The following is a 26,173-nucleotide window of genomic DNA, read 5'->3' as shown; positions in this document are numbered from 1 at the left end:
TAAGTACCTGTGACCGTTCTCTCCCTGCTTCCTCCTTTCTCCTGCCACTCCTCCCTTGCAGTTTCTGTTGCTAGAAACCAAGCACTCAGTTTTAAAGGTTTTGGAATTTCCTGACCCTGATCCTATATGGCTATATGACTGTGGTCCATCATCTATCTCCAAAGTTTCAGGTTTCTGTCTTACAAAATGAAGCGTGTTTCATGTCAGAACAAAGGCCTGTATATGGTCACTGTTCTATGTTTGTTGGTCTAGGCAGGGCTACTGCAGGTCAGATCTTATGTATTTCTGTCTTAGCTAGTGATGAGTTTCCAATCTATTAAATATTTGTGATGTAAGTGATGAATGATGCACATTTTCACACCTAAAATCTACAAAATCTAAGCTGCATTTCTCTGGATATCGGCAACATGGTTTTTGGTTGATACTATTAAGCATGATTTATTGATCAGAAACCTAATATGAAAAATTTCTGTGTCCAGGTACTAGGAAAAGAAGAATACATACTAATGAAATCACACACATAAAAGAAAAACATTGATTAATTAGATATCACTAACATTAAAAACGTGCTTTGGGAAAGACAGTGTTAAGGAAAAAGAAGTTACAGGGTAGGAGAAATACTAGAGTAGATTAGTGGGGGTCACAGATACAGAAAAAGATTTATATCTAGATTCTATAAAACTTTCTTTTTCCTTTTTTAAAAGACCTGGTTTCTCTCTGTAGCCGTGGCTGTCCTGGAACTCAATCTGTCCAGGCTGGCCTCAAACCCAGAGATCCACCTGCCACTGCCTAATGAGTGCTGGGATTGAAGGTGTGCACCACCACCAGCTGAAATATATGAAATATTCAAAGCTCAGGAACTGTAGACTTCAGTTTAAAGATTTGAAATATTTTCCAAGAGGGCATCTGGAGGGCAAAGAAACACATAAAAAGTGCTCAATGTGATTAATCATTAAGAAAAAGCACATCAAATCCATAACAATAAAAATACTTGCCTATCAGGATGGCTAAAATAAACAATGCAAAAACATCACGTGCCGTCAAGGATGGAGAACAGGCAGAACTCTTGTATGTTCCTGATAAGAATAAAAAAGGGGCTGGAGAGATGGCTCAGTGGTTAAGAGCACTGACTGCTCTTCCAGAGGTCCTGAGTTCAAATCCCAGCAACCACATGGTGGCTCACAACCATCTGTAATGAGATCTGATGCCTTCTTCTGGTGTTTCTGAAGACAGCTACAGTTTACTTATAAATAAATCAATCTTAAAAAAAAAGAATAGAAGGAGCTTCAAGAGCATTAGGAGGGTTTTTGTTTGTTTGTTTTTGATAATTTCTTAGGAAGTTAAGCATCATCTTACTCCATCACTCAACAATCCCACAACTTGCTATTTACCCTGGAAAAGTCATTTGTGTTTACACCAAACCTGCACCTGAAGCTGTACTCCTAACAGCTCTAGTTACAATCATCCCACACTGGAACAACTAAAATGTCTTCAGCAGGCAACCTATTGACAAGGCACGCACACCCAGTGGAATGCTACTCACTCAGTAAAAAGGTGCACAGTTTTATGGTGCATGCAATGAACTCAGAGAAACCTCAAAGGCCTTATGACTAGTTCAAGAAGCCTGTCTGGCTTGGAGGATCCCTTAGTCTTGCTGGCCTGTCAATCTAGCTTAACAGGTAAGCTCTAGGTTCAATGAGAGACCTTGTCTCAAAAAATGAGGTGGGTGTGACTAGATGAAGATGCCTAACAATAACCTTTGACCTCCACATGCACACACCCACATGTGAAATCACACACATGTGTACTGATACCCACACCCATGTGAAATCACACAACCATGTATAAATCACACACACCCATGTGTAATCACACACACCCATACACATGTTCAATCACACACCCATGTGCAATTACACATTCACACCCATACACCCACATGTGACAATCACACACACACATGTGCTATCACAGGCCCATGTGCAATCATACATACACACCCACATACCCACATGTGCAATCATATATACATATCCCTCCCCCCAGCACACACGAAAAACTGCCAAATGTTTACATACTATATGGTTCTAGTCACACAGAAAAAAATAAAGTTTAGGAATTAAGGCAGAGTGGAGGGTTAGACTGTAGAGAGAGAGAGAGAGAATTCTTTGGGGGTGACAAGACAGCTGAGTTCTGATCACAACAGTGGCTGTATCAATCTATACATGTGTCAACATTCATAGAACATTACATCAAATCATCAATTTTAAGTGTATTGAAATCCTGCAAACCTACCCTGTTTAATACAGTAATTACAAGGCACTTATGCCAGATCTGTGCCAGCTGAGACACAGAGTGTACACACCAGATTTTAAATTTGAAGGCTTGGGGTGAACATGTGAATGGAAAATATCTCAGCAATAATGTGTGTGTTGGTTACATGTGGAAATAATAGTATTTTGGATATAATGTGTTAAATAAGACATGATTAAAGCTAATTTTACTTTTTTCTTTCTCTTTAGCACATGGTTACAAGAAAATTGTGATTGCAATACACAGCCTGTCTAATATTTTTATTGGATGGTGTAGCTTAAGTTAAGCCACCATCAGGGAGGAATGGGGGTTTATAGAATATTCTTTCTGTAGGGCACCATCAAATGTATCATTGATGTCATTCAGGATTCAACAAGAGGCATCCAGACCTGTGTCTGGAGGTTGCTTGCTTTCTCCTTGTCTGTCTAGGGAAGTGAAAGCCACTTCACGACTACTGTATCCACCATTTGGTTGGCTTTTTGCCACCTTCAGGGGACATGGGTAGCAGGTACAGCAGTGGGTTGCTGTGAGATGGGTTAGGACGGAAGCTAGGTGTGTGAGAGCGCTTGGCTTCACTTAGGTTTGGATTAGAGTTTCATTTACTGAGATCTGAATCTGAGTGCTATGTCAGGCAGCTCTGGGTTTTTCTTAACCCCAGGTTCTTATGTGCAAAGTGAAATGGGTTGTCTGTCTGTCTGTCTGTCTGTCTGTCTGTCTGTTGTCTTTTAATCTTATTGAGTGTTTTGCCTCTAGAACAAACAGGAAAGGAGTATTGGAAGCACACAGTAAGCCTTTAGGAAATATTTTGCTATTTTTCTATTGCCACAGTTGTTCTATATTTGTTCTCCCACCTGGGGCTCAACCTCTCCTCTCCTCCTCTCCTCTCCTCTCCTCTCCTCTCCTCTCCTCTCCTCTCCTCTCCTCTCCTCTCCTCTCCTCTCCTCTCCTCTCCTCTCCTCTCCTCTCCTCTGCACTTGTCCCCTCCTCCCCTCCCCTCTTCTCCTCATATCCCGTATTTTCCTCTCTCCTCTTTCCTTCCCCTCACCTCTCTATTCTCCTGTCTTCCTCCTTTTCTCTCCCTTCTACTCTTCCCTCACTCCACAGGCATCCTGCCCAACCCTTCTCCCTGATTCAGCGTGGAGAAATGCCAAGGCAAGCAATCACACAAACCATGAAGCTGCCTGTCAGCAAACACCCACTCCCGTGTCACTCCCTTCCCCCCTCGTTTATCAGGCTTGCCTGGACTCCCCATGTGTCTGAGATGGGCCTGGACTCCATGTAAAGTTCTGAACCCTGTTTAGCTCCCCAGTGTGACTCATACACTGCTGTATGAAAACTTCAGAGCTGTGCTCCCTATGGGTGCCATTGGGAGATCGGAAGCGCCCCTAAAAGGCAACCAACAGCCTTCCAACCATCAACAGGGGTCGTGGAAATTTTCTTGGATCAAAGTTACAAAAGCCTGGGCTTCCAGCATTGAGTCCATGTAAAGGCCACCCTTTCATTCACTCTTCTCTGCCTTTAGCTCTGATGTGCTTTTATTAAATAATTCTTGTCACTTGCTTCCTGCAGCTCAGTGTCCGCATCAACTATTAGGCAGGTGCAGAGAAAATGAATCCTTTCCTAGACTTAACAGCTCCATAAGTTTTTATCAAAGGAATCTATTAAGTGCTTGTCTGGGCATGGCACTCTATGAGGCTCTGCTGAAGCGATGTTAAACAGACACGAGCAGCCTCTCAGAGCTTGTTCATAATGGTGGCCACGTTGGCTACCTGGTAGGGTTATCTTGATCACCAGTAAGACTTTGAAGGGAGCAAGTCCCTGTCATATGCCAAGTTCAGAGGGCCAAGGTTTAAAGACCTCAGAAGCAGGCCAAGGGCACGATTTCCAGCCATCTGAAGTGGCTTCTTCAGAGGCATGGCAATGTGGGCTGATGGTCAAACTTGTGCATTTCTGAATTGAGCAGTCTGTGGCTGAGCTCTTCTGTATAGGTTCACCCTGGGTGAATAACTTATTAAGGCTTCAGTTTCTCCTTTAACAATCCAGCTCACAATATCTGCTTCACAGACAGTATTGTATCCACCATTCATTGATCTGTTATGTGAGCCAGGTCATGGGAGCTCTGAGGTGAATTAGTAACAGCACCAAAAAGCAAAATCGCTCTTCCCTTCCCTTTCTGCACGCAGATAAAGGAATCAAGGCTTAGAGAGGATGGCAGGTAGGCCCATGCTGGTACAGAATGTGTAGGAAAGGACATTCAATTCCAGCAATCTGCCCTCAGTATCCAGACTCCCCCCAAGCCTGTTCTCAGAGACAGGGAGAGCGGGATGGAGTCCTGAAGGTAGGGTGTAGACAGCAGGGGTTCCTCCTCTTGGAAGCAGGGAAATGACTGCAGGGTAGACTATGTGAGGCCAAATCTGTAACCCCTGAGTTTGTTCCACTGCCCTACCAGGCTACATGTGCAAGACTCCAGACTCAAGCTAAGTTGTTCTTTTGTGTAGATACAATCCAGAGTCTCTCTTTCCCTCCCTCCCACTTTCTTCCTTGTTTGCTTTGCTTTCTTATTTAAAAAATTTACTTTATTTTATGTATATATATATGCACGTGTGTATGTGTGCACATATGCATGTGCGTGTGTGTGTGCGTGTGTGTGTGTGTGTGTGTGTGTGTGTGTGTGTGTGTGTGGTATGTGCATGTGAATACAGATTCCTACAGAAGTCAGAAGAGGCACCAAAACCCCTGGTCTCATTTACAGGCAGCTGTTAGCATACCAATGGATGCTGTGAACTAAATCCTGGTCTTTCTCAAGAGCTTTACTGCTCTTAACCACTGAGCCATCTCTCCAGAATACTTTTTGTTTTCTTAAGAAAAGGTCTTACTATATAGCCCAGGCTGGCCTAGGCATCCCAAGCCTCCTGCTCCACCTCCCATTGTTGGAATGATAGGTATGTGCCACTATATCCAGCTTTTCCTAACTGAGAAGTAGTTGATCACTCGTGTGTGTGTGTGTGTGTGTGTGTGTGTGTGTGTTTTCATGTATACAGTCATATATCACTTAACCAGAGAGGGAAGTCACAAGAACTCCCTTGCTAAGCAGTGTTGTTGCATGAACATTCTGGAACAGACTCACAAACCTTGATGGGAAAGCCTAGCATATACTATGTCTATAACCTATATTCTATTGTTTCTTGGCTGGAAGCTGGCTGGCAGGTTTTGAATATTCTCAACAATTGTGGAACACATTTGTATGTATTAAAACATATGTAAACATAATAAAGTTATATTTATAAGACAGGGAACTTTTCAGCCTTTTTATAGCCCTGTGGGATCATTGTCATATGTGTGTCATGGATGGCAATGTCACCCTGTGTCACAAGATTCTCACATTAGGAATGACATTTGCATATGGTGCACTGAAAACTGGCAGCAGCTTAACCCTAGTGATTCAGGGAAACGAGTACCCAGGCAGCTTTATAGTGTTATCTATACAATGTCTACAGTCTTTACAGTTTTTGTGATGGCTACACCAAGGCACTTGAGCTTATAGAGTTCCTCCAAGGCCAGTGTGGAGAGAATCACCCGTCCTTAGGAGGCCAGCAGTGCTGGGAGTATGGGGATCCATTAAACACTCCAACACATGAATTTATTAACTAAAGCGCCTATGACTTTCTAGCCCTTTGACACTGGGAAAATTACTTAATGCTTTTAAACCAGTTTGGCTGTCTTTAAAATATGTATTTGGGGTTGGGGATTTAGCTCAGTGGTAGAGCACTTGCCTAGCAAGCAAAAGGCCCTGGGTTTGGTCCCCAGCTCCGAAAAAAAAAAAAAAAAAGAAAAGAAAAGAAAAAAAATAAAATATGTATTTAATCCATACAGTTTATGACTAAGGATTTTAAGTAACAATAAGAAACCATGCAGCCTAGAGTCTGGTATGGACTGTCTCTTACTAGATATAGACCATTGTTATAATATATCTTACATATTATATTACATAATACATCTTATATACTCAGCTGTAGCAAGCCCCACTGGTGGAATTCCCTGCCAGGAAAATGTTTCCTCTGGTCAGGAAGTTCACCTTTTGTCTTCGGTGTCCACCTCTCTCCATTTCTACTATTTCTAATATAAGAAAAATAGCCAACGTTGTTGTCTGTCATGTACTCTTGTAAGATCTATGCTTGTTTCAGTGTATTTAGAACCTTTATAGTTTTATGTGGTCGGTGCTATTACAGTCATTGTATAGATGACAACACTGAGGCCTGGAAGGGCTTGTGATGTGGGCGCTGTGGGTCCAGGGTTTGAGCTTCACCTAACAACGAAGCTTTACCCTATTGCAGCCACATAGTGTCCTGCAGCCGGGAGCTGTGACTGTCATCACTGAGGACGCATAGTTTTCTCTTAAGATCCCAAATATTAGATTGATATTGGTTGCCTGGGGCATCCTAATGGGATGGTTTCCAAGCCAAAGCTCGGACTCAGGGAGCAAAGAATAATGTGATTAATTAGTGATATTGCCATGGGCAAGAGAGTTGGCATTGTCAGCACAATATATTCAGTAACCCTGTCCTGTGACATGCCAAGAGCACAGTGCATTTAGTCAATTTATTAACAGAAAAAGAAAATCACAACCGAACAGCTAAGCCGTTGTCTGCTTTCCCATCTTTCAGGATGTGTCCTATTTTAAAGCCATATCAGGGTTATGGCAGCATGCACCCCTTGTTCAATTAGTTTTCCCTTCTGGAGATTAATGTTGAATATCTATCTATCTATCTATCTATCTATCTATCTATCTATCTATCTATCTATCTATCCATCCATCATCTGTCTGTCTGTCTATCTCCTAACCGCAATCCCTCAGGCAGACATGCATTTAGTTGTTAAACAGTACAAATATTAATGGTAGCAAATGTTCAATTATCCCACCCACGTTGCTTCACAACTGGTGGGCAGAAAGAAGCTGGGTGGGGGTGGGGGTGGGGGTGGGGGTGGCACAACCCTGGTGGTAAGAAGTAAGAAGGGGATTCTGATTGAAGAGTTCCCCATAAGCTGACCCAGTGAAGCCAGCCATGGGAGGACTCAACTGTAGCAAGCCCCACTGATGGAATTCCCTGCCGGGAAAATGTTTCTTCTGGTCAGAAAGTTCACCTATTGTCTTTGGTGTCCACCTCTCTCCCTTTGCACACTCTTCATTCTTTCTCAGATTTTGCTGGAAGTGATTCTAAACTTACTCTATACTTGGGAGCAGAAATGACAACTAGAGTCTTAGAATCTGGATGATAAATCAGTGTCCTGATCTAGGATAGCTGGGACCAATGGCTTGGGGCTATTAACACCACCGAGCTGAGAACAGCTGTGATGAACTTTGCTTAAAAGAGTTAGGATCGATTAGTGATGCCTGGTCTGGGTGTGGGTGGGGACAGACTTCTGTTGACTCTTGTCTAGGTGGAAAGTTCGTCCTGTTTTCACACCTTTGATTTGGGTGAATGGGTTCAGGATTCACTCTCAGGACACACAGGTTTTAATCTTTTTATGTGAATCCTGGATGTGTCACAGCCTATGTGTCCTAGGGCTGTTTTCTATCCGAATGCAACATGAATTAAAATAATCTTTATGAGGTGGTTGTAAATAGTGCAGGCCCAATGCCCATGTATTCAATCACTCATTCTATAAGTACTTATTGAGTTCTGTACATGTGCTGGGATAGTGTGAGGTGCTGGGGTTATAGTGGGGAATAGTACAGATATGGTCCCCTCGGAGCTCAGAGTCTGGTGGGGGATGGGCATTCATTTCCTGTTGTTACCTAACAAGTGCTGACAAATTTAGAGGCTTTAAAGAATGGTTTTCTCCCTTTTTCTGCCTGGCTAAAGTTGATGTTAGTGTTCTCACTGCTGTGACCAGACACTTGATGAGAATTAACTTAAGGGAAGGTATTTACTCCAGTTAGCAGCTCAGAAAGCATGGCGGTAGCAATGTGAGGAAACCATCACACAGTGTCTGCACCCAAGGAACAGAAAGAAACGGAAGTTGGCTCTCAACAGACTTCCTCCCTTTTCCCTTGCTTATCGGCCAGCTCACGGGATGCTGTTGTTGATATTTAGCGTGACTCTTTGCTCTTTTGCTAAGTCTTCTGGGAAATATCCTTATAGACAAACCCAGGGGTGTGTTTCTATGGTGACTTCAAATCCAATCAGGTTGACAATGACGATTAACAGCCACAACTTGCTTCCTACTAAGAGTGGGAGAAGGTTGCAGGCAAAAAGCCTGCTGATCTGCGTTCTCATTTGAAAGTTTGCCTGGAGGAAGGTTGGCTTTGAACTTCATTTAGCTTGCTGACAGAATTCTCTTTCTTACAAAGATAGGACTGTGGCCCTGAATTCTCTCTTAGGTTCTTGAAGGTATCTGGAATCCCTCCCACCACGGCTCCCCCTGCCAATTTTATGCTGGACTTCTTCAGTGTCTGTTTTGTCTAGCTGGCATGGGGGTGGGTGGGCTATCTCCCTTGTCTGTCAAAATAATATTATGTGACAGAGAATAAGTATTGAGGGTGACATTCCCTCACCTTGTTAATTAGAAGCGGGTCACAGAACTTGCCTATTTTCAAGTGGAAGTGACTGGGTAACACCTGAACAATCACTGGGGTCACTTTAGGATGAATTGACAAGTAAACATAACACTATTGTAAACTGCCATGATTGGAACGACTCAGAGTCAGGGGATCATGTGTTGGAGTTGTGCGAACAGTCTTGAGAATACCAGAGGAGAAGATGTCCTAGAGAAAATAATGTGTACACGAAACCCTAAGGATGGGCATAATTAGCTCCTATCCAGATATTAAGTTTTGTTCTTTTTATTACCATATGACTCTCAGAATGAGGGGGGAAAAAGAATTCATTAGATAAAGACTTCGCATTCCTGACCACAGCAGAGGTCCTATACCTGCTATGGAGACTTCTCTTTAAAGTCAGCGTTTGTCTCAGGTTTGGCAGTGGAGACAAAAACCGAGCCTGTGGGAGTGATGGTGGGTTGAGAGTTGGGTTTTAGGGATGTTTCAGTCAAGTCAGTGTTGGTTCATATTGTGTACCCCTTTGAGGGAGGGAAGCTAACGGCGGCTGTTGGACAGAGTGGGAAATCCTCCATCTGCTTCTGATGGAGCCTATGGTTGAATATATAGATTTCCTTCCCCGAGTGGATGTTTAGGAGCAATCCTAGTTATCACTTAAGGTCACGCTACAATTTGTTGAGCTTTTAATGGGAGCAATTTGCGGTTGCTAGGAGTATCTTGTCATGTTTTGATCATCGGCTGTGTGATGGGCACTTGTTCAACCTCAAGTGCTTGAATTTTTCTCATCATCTAACAGCTTTAGATGTAATGCGGAGAGAGAGGACTTAGGACCTCTGGAATGTTTTCCTCTTTCCTCACTGCCAAGTCAGTTCTTTGTCTCACATGCTCCACCTTGTCTCTTACAGCAGTGGTTCTCAACCTGTGGGTCATGACCCCCTGGGGGTTACAGATCAGATATCTACATTACAATTCATAACAGTAACAAAACTACACTGATGGAGTAATGGCGAATTAATTTCATGGTTGGGCATCACTACACCATGAGGAACTGTCTTAAAGGGTCCCAGCATTAGGAAGGTTGAGAACCATTGGCTTGTAAGAAACCTGCCCTGGTTGTGGCAGTGCATAGCATCAGTACCGCTTTGAAGGTTAACCTCAATTGACAAGATGTCGACTTAGCCGGGAGACAAGTCTCTTGGCATATCTGTGCTGGACTTTCTGCCCCTTAGGGTGGACAGCACCGTCCCGGGACTGGGATCTTGGACTAACTTTTTTCTTTGTCTCCTGATGGCAGATGAAACAGGATCAGCTGCCTCGTGCTTCTGCCTCCCTTGCCACAACGGACTATACTTTCAAACCGTGAGCCAAAATCAACCCTTCCTTCCCTGGGTTGCTTTTGTCTTGTGTTTTATCATTGCAATGATAAAAGTAGTTGAAGCAATCACGTGCTTTAGACTCCCCTCTGCTTTCATCAGCACTTTTCCCTATGGTCTTTCCTCAACCAACCCGACAGCATTCAGTTCCGTCTCTTCCCAGACTCAGTCCCTCCTACTCTGCCTCAGGTCGCTGGTGCCTATCATATTGGGTGGCCCAGCCCAGCTGGAAGATTGTTTCCCTCAAAACCCCAGTCTTAAGTGTCTTCTCTGCCTCTTGTCATTGAATTAAAAAAATAAACTTTAAATAAATGAAATCACACACCAAGATTTACCAAACCCAGAGATTATGCAACTCAATAAACTCCTATATACCTTCCCTCACTCTCTATGGTCGTCTACATTTCCAGTGTCCTGACCTCAATACTGTGCCTGCAGTGACCCATGATCCAGTAACCTTATTGCTTTCCACAGGGCCCTTATTTTCTGTTTGAGTCTTCATACCTTGCTTGTCTGTTTAACTCCGTGATCCTTCAATACAACCATTCTCTTGTGTGCACCCTCAGCAGATTTCACTTCCTGGTGGGTGCCCCCCCCCCAGCTATTGTTACACACAGGTCTCAGCTGTCTCCTCCTCTCCAGTCCTGAGCTGCATGTGTCTAGGGGAACACAAACAGATGCTGCTGTGTGACACGTGTGGGTGTCCCCCTGCCTTGCAGGTGCACATGTGTCTAGTCTATTCCACCGTCCACAGTCATTTCTATCCCTGCCTTCCTTCCCATACTGCTAATATTCTCCATCAGCTGACCAACTTGGCTTTTATTTAGGAGACAGAAAAGACTCTGATGAGCTCCCATGACTTCCAGGTCTCCACCTTTGGGCACACACTCTGCCTTCTCTTGTTGTTCCTCTCCTCTAACTTTCCGTGTACCCTTTGGGATGGAATTGTTTTTCTTTCTACTAAATATCATCCTCTCCCTCCTAGCCGGCAGAGCATTACCAAGTCTTTGTTATTCTGTAAACAGTGATGAGGGGCTCCTTCTCATCAGTATACAGACAACGCTTCACTTGTCCTCCTTGGGTCTTTATGTTTCTGGTTCCCTTTACCAGCCACAGTTCCAGCAAACATCCACGTGGCTGATCCCTTAAAGGATTTTTTAAAAAATTAATTTATTTATTTTATGCATGTGAGTATGCTCTCTTCAGACACACAAGAAGAGGGCATTCGATCGGATCCCATTACAGATGATTGTGAGCCACCATGTGGTTGCTGGGAATTGAACTCAGGACCTCTGGAAGAGCAGCCAGTGTTCTTAACCTGCTGAGTCATTTCTCCAGCCCCCTGAAAGGAGTTTTATTCTTGCACAAACATAGCTTAGCTATCCTATTGAGAACTTCAAATTTTCTTCATTTCTAGTTTAATTTTATTTTTATTTTCAGATTTAGTGGAATATATATGTATATATATATATTTGTGTGTGTGTATGCATATGTGTGTGCACACATACGCACATGTTATATGCCTGCATGAATGAATGAGTACCATGTGTGTTACGTGGTACTGGAGGATGCCAGAGTATCCCCTGGAACCGGAACTAGAGAGAAGTGTGAGCTGCCATGTTGGTTCTGGGAACCAAACCAAATCCACTGCAAGAGCAATAAACACCCTTAATCTCTGAGCATCTGTGGAGCCTCAAATTCCATTTTATCTTCCTTCATGGTAGTGACCATCACCTGAGAAACTCCACACCTATCTTCTTCTTCATTTGATGCTTTGGTGGTTTTTTCATTTTCCCCCATTGCTGTACTCCTAGCGTATAGAGTAGTGCCAGACACATAAAATGCCTGCAACGAGTGTTCGTCAGAAAACAACAACAGCAGCAACAAACCCAAACACTTCATGGCTTCTTTCCCATCGTTCCTCCTGGTTTATTGCAGTGGTGTGGTTTTTCCTTACCAAAAGGGACAGCCAGTCAGAATATCACCACTCACACCTCTCTCTGTGAATCTTTAGAGCAATGCCTCTTCAAATTTAATGTGCACCGGGAGCGTCAGAGGATCTTGTTGAAACACAAGTGACAGGTCATCCGGTCTCTTGTGGCTCTGCATATCTAGGAAGCCCCTCACTGGCAATATACATGCAGAGGAGGTAGCCACCCCTGGACAAGGCGGCCTAGTTTGCTCATGTCAGATCTCACTCTTCTTCTGAATGGAGTATAAATATTTACACAGCACATTTACATCTTTACGGTGTAAACATGGCCCCCAGTTCAAGCAATCCTGTGGTAAGCGCCTCTTTAGCCACAGGTTACAACATTTGCACAGACAGCTCCATCCGTCTTGATGCGTACATTTTCCAAGTGGGAGTGTTGTTATTAGGCTGTTTCATGGTTATTGTCCACGCTTGGGTAGGTTTAGTTTATTTTGCGCGCATGTGCAGGAATAGCGTTACTGACGGTAGCTCCTCAGCGGTTGGCCATATCATGGTGTGAATCAACAAAAGACAAGTCCTGCTTTTTGCTCCAATTATGGCCCTATCCATGTTTGAGTCTAGAAAACAGTATGATTGCTGTGATAATCACACCAGCAGCGAGTTTAAAAAATTGCTGCGGGGTCCTTCCCACGTAGTTCGTGTGGATGTTAAAAAATGGTTCTGTCCGGCTTGTCTTCGCCAACAGTTCGGGGTGACACTGACATTTTCTCCTAGAAAGGGTGAGTAACTTAATTTTGCAAACTGAGTTAAGGTACCTGACTCTTGACAGCCTTGATCATAAAGCTAGCAGGACCTGCAGAGGAAGCAGAGCACTGAGCGCCCTGATTTCATCTAAGGAATGGAGGAAGGCCAGGGCCGGGGGCTTGGCCCAGTTTGTATCAGCATCATCAACATGACGGGCATCACTTCCAGATATGTAAGTGGAAACCCGGAGAGTCAAGCAGCGCGCTTAGGGGCCCAGAACCATGTCACAGAGTTTGCAAAGGTGGGAATCACCCTCGTCTGTAAGTCGAAAAGGATCCATGTCAGACATTTGTTTAACTCATTGATTAATGATAGCACTAGGAGGAAGCTAAAATTGATCCAATGTTATCTAGTTATTTCCCCCTTTAAATTGATTATCCCACCTCACCATTTTAAACATATATTAGTGTGTGTGTGCATGTTATGTGTTACATGTATGAATTTGTATGATCACTGTCACAGTTGAGACTGAAAACTCTCGTCAGCGTACAAAGACTCCATGTTCCATCTTTGTGGTCCTGCTCTCCCGATTGCCCCTTTCCTGTTGTCTTGTGGGACTTTAGATACTCAGTGTCCTTCAAAGGCTCACCCATTGATGGCTGATGGCGAAGCAGAAGATGGCAGAACATTAGCAGGCATGGTATTTCTGGAGGAAGTAGGTCATTGGAGGCATGTCCTTAAAGGAGGCATTACTTACCCCCTCTCCATTTCTTTTCCTCCCTCTCCTCCCCCCTTCCCTTCCTCCCTTCTTCCCTCCCTCCCTCCCTCCCTCCCTCCTTCCCTCCTCCCTCCTTCCCTCCTCCCCCCTTCCCTCCTCCCTCCTTCCCTCCTCCCTCCTTCCCTCCTCCCCCCTTCCCTCCCTCCTTGCCTCCCCCCTTCCCTCCCTCCTTGCCTCCCTCCCTCCTCCCTTCCCTCCCTCCTTGCCTCCCTCCCTCCTCCCTTCCCTCCCCCCTCCTTCCCTCCCCCTCCCTCCTTCCCTCCCCCCTCCCTCCTTTGCTCCCTCCTTCCCTCCCTCCTCCCTTCCCTCCCTCCCTCCTTCCCTCCCTCCCTCCCTCCTTCTATCTCTCTCTCCTTTCTTATTCCCCCCCGACACCCTAAGGTAAGCATCTTTACTATATAACATATTACGATGAGGTCTGTCTTGTCATGGCCCAGTACGACCAGGACAGGTGGCTACTGTCTAAAGCCTCTGAAAACAGAAGCCACAATACATCTTTTCTCTTTTAAGTTGTCTATTTCAGGTATTTTGCCACAGCGATGGGAAGCTGGCATATACAGCTTAGTTTTTATAGCTTGGCTCTTTGGCGATGTTGTGTTGTGATTTGGGTATCATTTAGGCGTTCCTCTATTGGAAGGTGGTCATGTGCTGTGGTGCCATGAGAGGTGATGGGACCTTTAAGAGGTGGGGCACAGTGGGAGGTCATGAGACCAGCTCCTGTCTCTCTGGCTTCTGTCCTGAGGTGTGATCGCTCACATGTGTGTTCTTGCCAATGGTTCTGTCCATATGATGCCGTCCAACGTGCAGCTTCCATCAGAGCTGAACAGAAGCTTGGGTTGTGCACCTGAACTGCTATCACAGTGATCAAGTGAACTTCTTTTCTTTATAAGGCACCAACCCTTAGTTATTTTGCTATAGACATGGAAAATGGACTTGTACAAAGTAGAGTTGTGTCTCAAAGGAATTCAGCCCTCTGCAACTTTGTTTCTTTAGACTTTGGGATTCACCCCATTGTTTACCTGTGTGGTTTACCTGCGTGGGGGTAGTTACTATTCTCCAGCTGAGTAACATTGCATTGAATGTACAAACCAGAGTCTTCCTGCCATTCACTCATTAATCAATACCCTCTAAATATTTTATTATTATGAATAAAGTAGTTGTGGATAGTTGTATATAGGCTTTTGTTTGAATCTAATGTTTGTATTTCTCTGGGGTAAATATGCAATGGCTGAGCTATATAGTAAGTGATTAGTTTCATAAGAAATAGTTCAAGTATTTAGGATGGTAGCTGATTATTTTAAGGTTTTACCAACAGCGTATGCCGGACCCAGTTTCCCTTTATTTAGTAGCATTTACTATTATCTTGGTTTTTTTATTTTAAATTTTTCTAAGAGATGTGTAGGTGTGTGCTTTTACGGATTTTGTTTGTGTTTTCCTGTTGGCCAATGATACAACTTTCCCCATGTTTGCTAGCCATCTGTCTCTTTGGTGAAGGATCTGTTCATGTCTTCTGGTCATTTTAAAATTGGATTGTTTGTTTTCCTGTTCGGTTCTGAGAATTCTTTGTGTGTTTTAGATACATGGCACTTGTCAGACATGAGGTTTCCAAACACTTCTCTACCTGCAGGTTCTCCCTCCACTCTCTAAACAGTCTTTCATGGCCCGACATGGAATTCTCACTTTGGAAAACCCCAGCCTTCCCTTGAGTGTGATGGGTGTAAACACTCCATAGGGTACTGTTGCCAAGGGCAGGTTGGGTGTTATCCCACTTGGGTGAGTCCACTCAGGTTTGCCACATCTCACTCACCACGGCCTTAGCTCCATAGGGACCACTGGTGAATTGTTTCAGCACATCGCAAAAATGATCACCATGCAAAAAAATAGATGTCCATTACTGACAGAACAATTTCAGGGCAAGACATTGCCAATGCAGAAAATGAGTTCACATTATAGTTCTCTTCTTAGAACATCCCCAAATGCCCTTTCTTCAATGTAGAGTCAGATCCACCGTTCAAATGCCAGGAAGCTCTCGGGTCATTTCATCCCCACATATAGTAATTGACAGACTTTATGTCCAATCAGACAGCCAGACCACATGAGTGGGATTTGAACTCTGAGCAGTCACATATGTGACTTGCCCAGTGTTGCCAGATGAATGCTGGATCCTTTCAGGGGCTGCTCAGCCTGTCTGGGCCTGGGTGGCGCTGCCATGGTTATTATAAACAGGAAACCTTCTGACACAGTGCAAGAAAGGGATGGATACAGTTCCTCACCTTGTATAAATCTCCACCACAGGGAACAAGATTAAAAGGAAAAGTTATGTAGTAGCTGTTTTCATTCAGGGTTGCATGAGACTTTGATTCCTTTTGGGAAAAACAGGCAATGCTGCCCTGTCACAAACACTTGTTTGTACACTGTGCAGGCACCCAAGCTTTGCCTGCTATTTTGTCCTAACACATACACTGAGTTATGTTGTCAAGACAATGGCTTTCCTAGCACGTACGACGTAGGCTAACTGGTTGGGCATGAAGAGTTAAGTAAATCGTGCTAATCTCAGTTTCTGGAACAAACAGGGATTTTCTTCCTTGCTGCTTCTCCATATTCAGATGGTACTCTGTGTCCTGAGCACGTCTACCTGTAGCCCAGAGACAGCTGGAGGCCAAGTGCATAGATCAGGTCTCAAGAAAATTGAGAGAGAGGGAAGAGAAGTAGCAGCTATCGGAGGGGCAGGCATTGCCAGTGGTCTGCACTGCTGTCATTCACCCCTGGACTGGTGCCTGGCCAGGCAATGGCTTAAAAATGTGTTGAACAAATACATGAATGAGTGGCTGCACCATAGCCTCTTAGTTCTTTAGTTGTCATGGAGTTGAAGGACATCAGAAAACAGTTTTCAGGAATGTCCGGCTGGTTTACATTCTGATTTGGATATCTCGAGTGGTAATATTTACCGCTAACTCAATATTCTTTTTTAAAAAGACCTATTTATTTTATATACGTGAGTACACTGTCACTGTCTTCAGACTTACCCAAACCATCAGATCCTATTATAGCTATTGTGAACCACCATGTGGTTGCTGGGAATTGAACTCACGACCTCTGGAAAGAGCAGTCAGTGCTTTAACCGCTGAGCCCTCAATATCTCCAGTCCTCAATATTCTTTTGAAAGGGTGGCTCTCTTTTCTTTCCTTAACCTCAGAGTGCTTGTCCCAGCTTGTCTTGATTCCGTTTCTTTCTCTGTATCCTCTATTTCTCTGTCATTTATTCTCTTAGGCCATGTTAAGTTTGTTTCTGCTTCATGTTTCCTATGCATGCTTCAGCCACTGTCAAATACTGGACCAGTCCCAGGTCCTCACAACCTACCGAAAATGACACCACCAATGCCCAATGCGTTACAAAGTCAGTACTCAGCAGCCTTCTATTTTAGTGAAATGTACTTCAGCTGCAGTTGGGAGAGTCACCCATGCTTTGTTACAAGTTTCTTTCCTATCTGAGATGCCATTTGGTACTTTTACTCCTAACTATAACCAGTCTTTCCCCACCCTTTCCCATGATCCTTGGAGTAATATCCTCCAATCAGTGGATGACCATCCCACAATTCCCCTGTCATGAGTGCTGCACTTTAGAACATGAACCACGGTAGGATCCAGTCAGGTCATCACGTAGTCCCTCTGGCTTCTGTTATTTTATATGTATCACTATTACATGTATGGGTGTTTTGTCTGGATGTAGCCGTGTGTGTGTGTGTGTGTGTGTGTGTGTGTGTGTGTGTGTGTGCGCGCGCGCGCGCGCGTGTGTGTGTGTCTGGAGTTACAGAGAGTTGTGACCCTCATGTGGGTTGTGGGAACTGAACCCAGGTCCTCTTATGGAACCCACCAAGCCGTCTCTCTAGCCCAGACAACTGACTTTTAAGCTAAAGCTGTCAGAGATCATGTTCTCTGAGCAGAAATCCTGTTTGCAAATTAAATCAAGACAGAAACGCAGAATAGGAAGATGGTTACGGTTTGACGTGGAATGTCCCCAACAGGCTCATGTATCAGGGCTTGGCTGCCAGTTAATGAGTCTTGGCTCAGGGCTCAGCCAGATAGAAAGCGCTCCTCCCCCAGCCAGTTACAGTTAGACTGCACGCACTGTGTCAGCCAAGTGGAGCAGATACACTTGGATTTAGCCTCCTGCCTCCTTTGTTATCTCTGGCTTAAGCTGCAGGTTCAGGCTTCTGAACTCGGCCTCCACAGGCTTTTGTAAGCAGGGCTCTGATGCGTTTAGAGACTCATGTCCTGTAGTTGAATGCTCTGATCAGCCTGAATCAACACCCCTGTCCCCTTCTTGCACTCCTGGGCTTTTGCTCATGTTGATCCTTTTTTGTGGAACCACAGTACACACCCTTCTCCTGCCACCCTCCTCCTTTTGTTCTTCAGTTTGTATCTAAGGTGTGCCTTCCCCAGCTCACTGTGAACTGCTGTAGCATTGCTTCCTACAGACATGCCGGGGCTTGAGTGTGCTCACCTGCAGCCATGCCTCCCTTGTAGATCAAGTCTGAGAGAACCTAACCTCCTTTCCCAGCTGAGTTCTAGGGATGTGATCTAATTCAGCCCCAAGGAATAATATGGGAAACATGCAGAAGGATCCTTAAGGAAGTTTTTCTCCATGACAACGAAGGAGTGGTCCTTTTAATTTCTGCTGTAGAATGTAGTTCCACAAGGACGTGGTGTTTGGTGCTGCGGTAGCATGTGTCTCCAGTGGGGAAGGTCAGGGAGAAAACAGGCACGCACGCATGTGCGCACACACACAGACACACAGACACACACACGAGAGAGAGAGAGAGAGAGAGAGAGAGAGAGAGAGAGAGAGAGAGAGAGAGAGAGGGAGAGAGTCACGGCGATGCTGTTGCCATGTATAGAAACAGCCTAAGGATCTTTCTTCTAGATGTTCAGGCACTTGAGATAAAGTAACTCCTCCTTGATGCCTGTGTTGCATTTGGACAAGATATTCTGTCTCCTGCAGGTGAAATACTGTAAATAATTCAGCATATCTTGTTCACATTGCTTAATGTTTTTTCCCTTTGATTGTTTATAAGTTATTTGTGGGGAGAGATGACATTTTTTTCTTTTATTTTACCCTTATGCATTATGTCATCCCAACAGCAGTTTTCCCTCTCCCCACTCCTCCCAGTCCCTCCCTTCTTCTTCCCTTTCCCCCAGATCAACTACTCCTCAGTTCCATTACAGGGGAGTTGGGGTCGGGGTGGTAGTGGTGGTGGTGGAAGAGGAGGCTTTCCAGGGATAGCCACTGAACAGGATGTAACAAGAAACAACAAGACTAGGCATAAGCCTCATATCAAAGTTGGACAAGGCAACCCAGTAGGAGGAAAAGGGTCCCAAGTGCAGGCAAAAGAGTCAGAGACGGCCCCTGTTCCCATTGTTGGGGGTCCCACAAGAACACCAAGCTACATAACCATAGCATGTATGCAGAGGATGTAGGTCAAAACCATACAGGTCCATGCGTTTGCCCCTTCAGCCTCTGTGAGTCCCTATGAACCCTGGTTAGTTGATTCTGTCAGCCTCGTTCTTGGCCATGGCGTCTTGGACCCCTTTCGCTCCTGAAATCCTTCCTCCTCCTCCTCTTCTGTGGGTTTCCCCTGGCACCACCTGGCACCACTGTGTGTCTCTGTACACCCACTCCCGTCAGATGCTGGATCATCTTTCTGATGACTATTGAGCTGAGCACTGATCTGAGCATAGCAGAATATCATGATTAGGAATCATTTCATTGATGTTTTTGCCAGTCATCTTTGGTTCTATTCTATGTCTCCAGGCTGTTCTGACTCTGCTCCCTGGTTATCCAGACAGTGTCAGGCAGGAGCTCCTTCTCCCCAGTGTTCTCAGTAGAGTCAGAATTCAGTAGCCTTTCATATTAATTTTCCCACTAAGAGCTACAGCCAAAGGCACCCCTCCAGCATTATAGACTTGAAGTGTTATAGAGTAGGGGTCTTTGATAAGAAGCCTCCTGGTGGGGGAACAAATGTTCTATCATATTAACATAGTTAATCAGAGATTATCCTAGAAAGCCTAGCAGATATGCCAGATGACAGTATCATATATTGGTTAAGGAAGGAAGGAAAGGGATGATGGGGTGCTTGTAGATCCCCATGTTCTGCAGGGAATCTTTCTTGTCCTGGTGGAAGCTTTAAGGTACCTTTCCAAGAGCCCTCAGTTGACTTAATGGGTACTGACCATACTAGCTGCTTCTAGGACTGCAGACCCACCGGACACCTTGGCGTTCCTTGGTCTTTTCCTCTGCTGAGAACCATTAACCTCTTTTAAGATTCCATATTTATGCAAGTGCTCAGAGCCCTGGCTAAAAATGATGCTGTGGACTGAAAAGGCCAGGCTGCTTTGGGGAATCTACCAGCAGTCCTGGTGATGTAATCACATGCACTTAATTTTTATGGTTTGTTGCACAAATCACACCAATGGGAGCCCGTGTAATCTGGAAAGCCTCTCTAAAGCAGGACCAGACATTTACACGGGCTTTGGGCTCTTTTGTTCTTATTAATTGGGAGGAAAATTATTTTACATTCCTATAGAGACTTACAGAGAAGCTAGCTTCTTCCCAGGTTTCCACACATGTGTTACTGAACGCCATTGTCTCTCAATGTCAATGCTTAGGTAATGGGGACAGGTCTCAATGTGTTATAGTGCCAAGCTGGGAGTCACACAATACTATTCTGCTAATGGAATGTCCTTGTATTGGCGGGTTTTGTGCCAACTTTTTTTTTTTTGAGCTGAGGACCGAACCCAGGGCCTTGTGCTTGCTAGGCAAATGCTCTACCACTGAGCTAAATCCCCAACCCCTTGTGCCAACTTGATACAAGTTATAAATCATTAGAGAGGAGGAAGCCTCAGTTGAGGAAATGGATCTCTGTGAGATCCAGCTGTAAGGCATTTTAAAAATTAATGATCAATAGGGGAGGTCCTAGATCATGGTGGGTAGTGCTATCCCTGGGCTGATGGTTCTGGATTCTATAAGAACGTAGTCTGAGCAAGGCAGGGGAAGCAAACCAGTAAGCAGCACCCCTCCATGGCTTCTGCATCAGCTCCCACCTCTTGGGCTGTTTGATTCCTGTTCTTTCTTTGGTGATGAACGGCAATGTGGAAGTGCAAGCTGAATAAAACCCTTCCTCAGCAGCTTGCCTTTTAGTCATGGTGTTCTGTGGTAGCAATAGAAACCCTAACTAAGACATTAGTGTGGGGCAGGCTAGAGGATGCGGTGAAGGCATCAAATCATATCTCTAGTGCTAAGGACCACAAACCAAAGGCCAGCCTGTGCACATTGCAAAAAGGAGGTGTGCTGATGAATCTTCTTTGTCAACTTGGTTAGATTCAAGGTCATCCAGAAGACTCCTCTGGGCATGTCTGAATGCATTTCCAAGGGGATTTAAATGAGTCGGGAAGGTCTATCCTGAATGTGAATGCCACCACACCATGGGCTAGGTTCCTTGACTGAACAGAAAGGTGGAGGCAGGTGGAAAGCCAGAACTGTCTTTGTGCTCCATGGCTACCGTGCTGCCACATGCAGTGATCAGCTGCCTCATGGTCCTGCCTCCGTGCCTTTCTGGCCATATTGAACTGTACCTCCAAACCATAATCCAGATCAAGCCCTTCCTCCCTACCTACCTTCCTTCCTTCCTTCCTTCCTTTCTTTCTTTCTTTCTTTCTTTCTTTCTTTCTTTCTTTCTTTCTTTCTTTCTTTCTTTCTTTCTTTCTTTCTTTAATGTATATGAGTGCTCTGTCTTCAGACACATCAGAAGAGGGCATCGGATCCCATTGCAGATGGTTGTGAGCCACCATCTGGTTCCTGGGAATTGACCTCAGGGCCTCTGGAAGAGCAACCAGTGCTTTTAACTGCTGAGCCATCTCTCCAGCCTCCTTCCTTTCTTAAGTTGTTTTGCTCGGATATTTTGACACAGCTATGACAGAAGTAAGCGAGACAGGGGAGAGTATCTTTCACTTTGCATAACCATCTGCTGTTCGTTTCAGTTTTAGAGAAGTGAATTTAAGTCTCTCAGACTAGATGGATTGCAGCGTAAGACCAAGAGACTGCCCTTTGTCCTGACTGCTCAGCTGAGTTACTCTTTCCTTTGTGGATTCTTTGAATCCTTTCTTTCTCCCTGCACTCAAAACTTTCTCAACTAGTCTCTTCTTTCTCCATATAATGAGGCTGGAAAGAGGTCTTTGGCCTGCTCTTTAACTATCAACATGATTTCAAGACCTAACAATTCTACATTGCTGATCTGGAGTGACTGAAGACCCAGTCACTCTCTGCACTAGCACTGATCACTCTTAGGGCCATGCTTCTCAGGGAAGCTCCCTGTCAAAGATAGACAGAGGTGGGGATGTTAGAACAACTAGAACACTCACTGATGGGAATGTTGGCTTAAATGTTTTTTTGAAGACCATCCTATAATTTTCTCTCTCCCTTCCTCTTTCCTGCTCTCTCTCTCTTCCCTATCTCCCTACCTCCCCCCACACTTCTCTTTTTCTTTCAGACACTACTGGGGATTGAACCCAGGACCTCACACATGCTAGGCAAGCGCTCCACCACTGAATTACATACCTGATCTTTCTTTCTACTTTTAATTTTGAGATAAGGTCTCACTAAGTTGCACAGGCTAGCCTTGAACTTGCTTTGTAGTTCAGTCATGTCTTGTCTTATTTTCCTACTTTATTTTCTTAAGGACTGGTATTATAAACTATGTGCCACATAGTTTGGTTTTGCATTATCCTCAGAAGTATATTGTGGCACAAGCCATTATCTTTCCTTCCCCCCTTTTCCCCCTCCCTCTCCCCTCCCTTCCTCTCATCTTCCCTCCCTCCCTCTCTTCCTCCCTCTCTCCTTCCCTTCTCCCTCCCTGTCTCTCTTCCTCCCTTCCCCTTCCCTGTTTCTCTTCCTCCCATTATCCCTATCTCCCTCCCTCCTTGCTTCCCTCGCTTCCCCCCTCTATCTTTCCCTTTCTCCCCTATCTCTTCATTATTTAGGGGTGTTCTCCGTTGCCATCTGACAACTCTCTCAGCTCATGTTATTGCTCTCCTCCCTTCCCCTCTCCCTTCCTCTTTATATTCTTTCTCTAACAAATGTTTTCATGTTTGTTTTGGAGATGGCATTTTACTATGTAACCCAGGCTGGCCTTGAACTCCAGATCCTTCTATGGAAGCCTCTTGAGGGCTGCTGTGATAGGCATGTGCCATCACACCCAGAACATGTTGTACTTCTTATTCCACCTTTGTGTCTGTTTCCCAGAAGGCCTGGTGTCTTAGTTAGGGTTTTATTGCTGTGAATAGACACCACGATCAATGCAAGTCTTATAAAGGACAACATTTAATTGGGGCTGCCTTATAGGTTCAGAGGTTCAGTCCATTATCATCAAGGCAGGAGCATGGCAGCATCCAGACAGGCATGGTGTAGGAGGAGCTGAGACTTCTACATCTTCATCCAAAGGAAGCCAGGAACAGACTGAGCATCCTCAGGTAGCTAAGAAGAGGGTCTCCAAGCCCATCCCCACAGTGACACACTTCCTCCAGCAAGGCCACACCTCCTAATAGTGCCACTCCCTGGGCCAAGCATATGCAAACCATCACACCTGGACTCATGCAAATTAATGCAGCCCAGAGGAAGAGAAGGCGACCAACATTAGGTGCCACTTTAGCTGAGTAGCTAGGAAAGGCCTAGGCATGATAGCATTCATTTAGTGACTTAATTTTAGTGAGGGGATACCCATGCAAACACTAGGAGGAGCACTGAGGGCTAAGAAAGGAAGAAAGTGTGCATGAACTACAGCAGCCATCAATCTGGTTTCCCTCTGTTCTAGCTCACAAGCTCCCTCTCTTATGAATCACTATAATGTTATCCAATGTTCACATACAGCTTCATCGCTAGTTAGTGTGAATGAAGAGATTCAGATTTAAAACCAAAGTGCTGTTCAGATATTATTCTTCCATCTATGCAAAGAACGTCCTATTGAATGCTTTTTTCCAACTTCTGCTTTGGGAAGAATGGACAGGGGCAGATACAGACTCAGTCTGGAAGACTAATTGTTCCACAGTGACACTGGATTAGTGGGGCACAGGTGTAGGAAGGGGGCCTGGGGCTGATGTGCAAAGAATTTGATGTATTGGGTCTGGAAGTGAAGGGGACAGCTTTGCTGGTTTGGAGACTTTGTAAGCTCAGTTGGACACCAGCCAATGGAAGAGCAGTGCTTGAGGCACAGGTGGGAAGGGAACCAAGGTCAGCCATGGACACTCAGGTTGGATAGGTGGGTTTAAAGGTTGTCTTTCATGTAAAATGGGGAGTTTGAACCAGTGGAGGGTAACAGCTGTGCTCAAGGACTTTGGCTTCCAAGGGTAAAATATTAATATTGCCCAGAAGGAGACCAGATAGAGTCCACCTGTTACCAGGGAGCTTGGCAACTGAATGTAGAAAAAATTCTTGGAACATTTTTTAGTGGTAAAACTTTATCTCTCTCTTCTACATTTTTAGTGGGAACAGAGGCTAGAGGCAGCAGTGTGGAGACTGAGCTGGATGTCAGAGGCTTTTTTTCCCTTCAGTCTTTTAAGGCCATGGTGGGAGCATCCAAACTTCTGGAGGAATATGAATGATTAATGTGTGCAAAGATGTGCTCACTAAATGAATTCAAGGGACCCATGGAAGCATGCTTTAGGTTTCAGTCTGCCTATAAGCAAGAAGCTTCAACACAGTAGCCTAAGCATCCTTAAGGTGTCTATGGTCTTTTAGAAAATCATCTTTGAGATGGATACTATGGGGCTGCTAAGGCAAAGGTTTCAAAGTGTCAGAGACTTTCTATTCTTCCATCTTCATTGTCTGACATGGCTGTTAACATTCCTGCCATGAAAGCCGATTACATAAAGCAAAAGAAAACATGGAAGCCACATGCCATCCCCACAGTGAAGTCACTCACCATGCTTATCGGTTCGGAAGGCTAAAAGATGGATAATAACACCCCCAGTTTGAGATCTGGGTTTTGTTTCCTAAGAGGAGGAGAATGACTATTGGAAGGCATACGAGTAGGCTGAGGATAAGTATATTTATCCATCCATCCATCCATCCATCCATCCATCCATCCATCCATCTATCCATCCATCCATCCATCCATCCATCTATCCATCCATCTATCCATCCATCTATCCATCCATCATCCACCCACCCACCCACCCATCCATCCACCCACTCACAGAATTGCTCATTAATCCCACAATTAGTGAGTTCCTTGGTTTAAGCAGCAGAGAATGAACGCAACCCCATGTTAACCAGAACATTCCTACTGAATGCAGAGATGAGGATGATTCTGTGAGAGAAGTTGTCTAAAGAGTGATTTTCTGCATAATAATGTCACACTCAAAGTATAGGACTGATTGAGTTAGTAGATTTTGAAGAAAGGGAAGAAGTGAACTGGGCTTGGACGAGGGACAGGATTTCATTGAAATGCAGTCAGGGAAAGGCCATTGTGAGCACAAGGTTTGGCAGCATATGCTGCTTGTGTCTTACCCCAATGAAAGACCTGTCTGAGAAACCTGACTGTATCTGGCATAACGCTGAAGACTGCTGGACATGAGCCATTCCCTTTTGCATTCTGCTAAAGACTCATGGAAGCAAACCTTACTGCTATTGACTCATAGAAAGCCTGGTTCTATTAAGGAGCTGGACTGTATAGAACATTAGGACTTTGCCCTTTAGATAACTTGAAGTTCTTAGCTAACGGGAATGAACAGGCATGACAGTGTTCTAGTTTTGGTTCTTAGGAGGCAACTATGGTTTCTGTTTGACTTTCTGGAACCTTGCTATGATAAGAACCCATGTTTGAGGGCTCTCCTGTCTTGGCTACAAAATGAGATAGATGAAGCAATATTGATTCTGACCAAGAACTTGGAGCAGTACTGTCCCAGACACTTCAAAGCTGTGAGGAACAAATCAGTGCAGAATTGGCCCACTTCTGTCATTGCAGTGGCTACACAGCATCACTGTGGTCAACACCTGCTCATACACCAGGGTACTGGATCCTTCTGAAGTTCAGATTGTACATGCTGGTCAAGGATCCATCTAAAACTACCTGTTCCACACATTGGATCAACTCAGATGGTGGGAAGAAATGCCATACATTATGCAGCAGTGTGGGTGCTTATCTGAATGGGACAGTTGGTGTTGAGGTAAATTCCAGAATTGGAATAACTCAGGGCCTCTCAATATGAAAGCTTCTAGTGTTTTGTTGTAAGAACCCCTCAAACATGGGTTCTTACCATAGGAAGGTTCCAAAGAGGCAAGCAGAAGCCATAGTTGCCTCCGGTGAACCAGTAGAACACTGTCATATCTACCCATTCCTGTTAGCTAAGAACTTCAAGTTATCTAAAGGGCAAAGTCCTAATGCCCTATACTGTCCAGATCCTTAATAAAACCAGGCTTTC

This window comes from Rattus norvegicus, chromosome 7, assembly GCF_021556685.1.
Source record: "Rattus norvegicus strain SHRSP/BbbUtx chromosome 7, alternate assembly SHRSP_T2T, whole genome shotgun sequence".
NCBI classification, from domain to species: Eukaryota; Metazoa; Chordata; class Mammalia; order Rodentia; family Muridae; genus Rattus; species Rattus norvegicus.
This window is presented reverse-complemented; position numbering follows the sequence as displayed.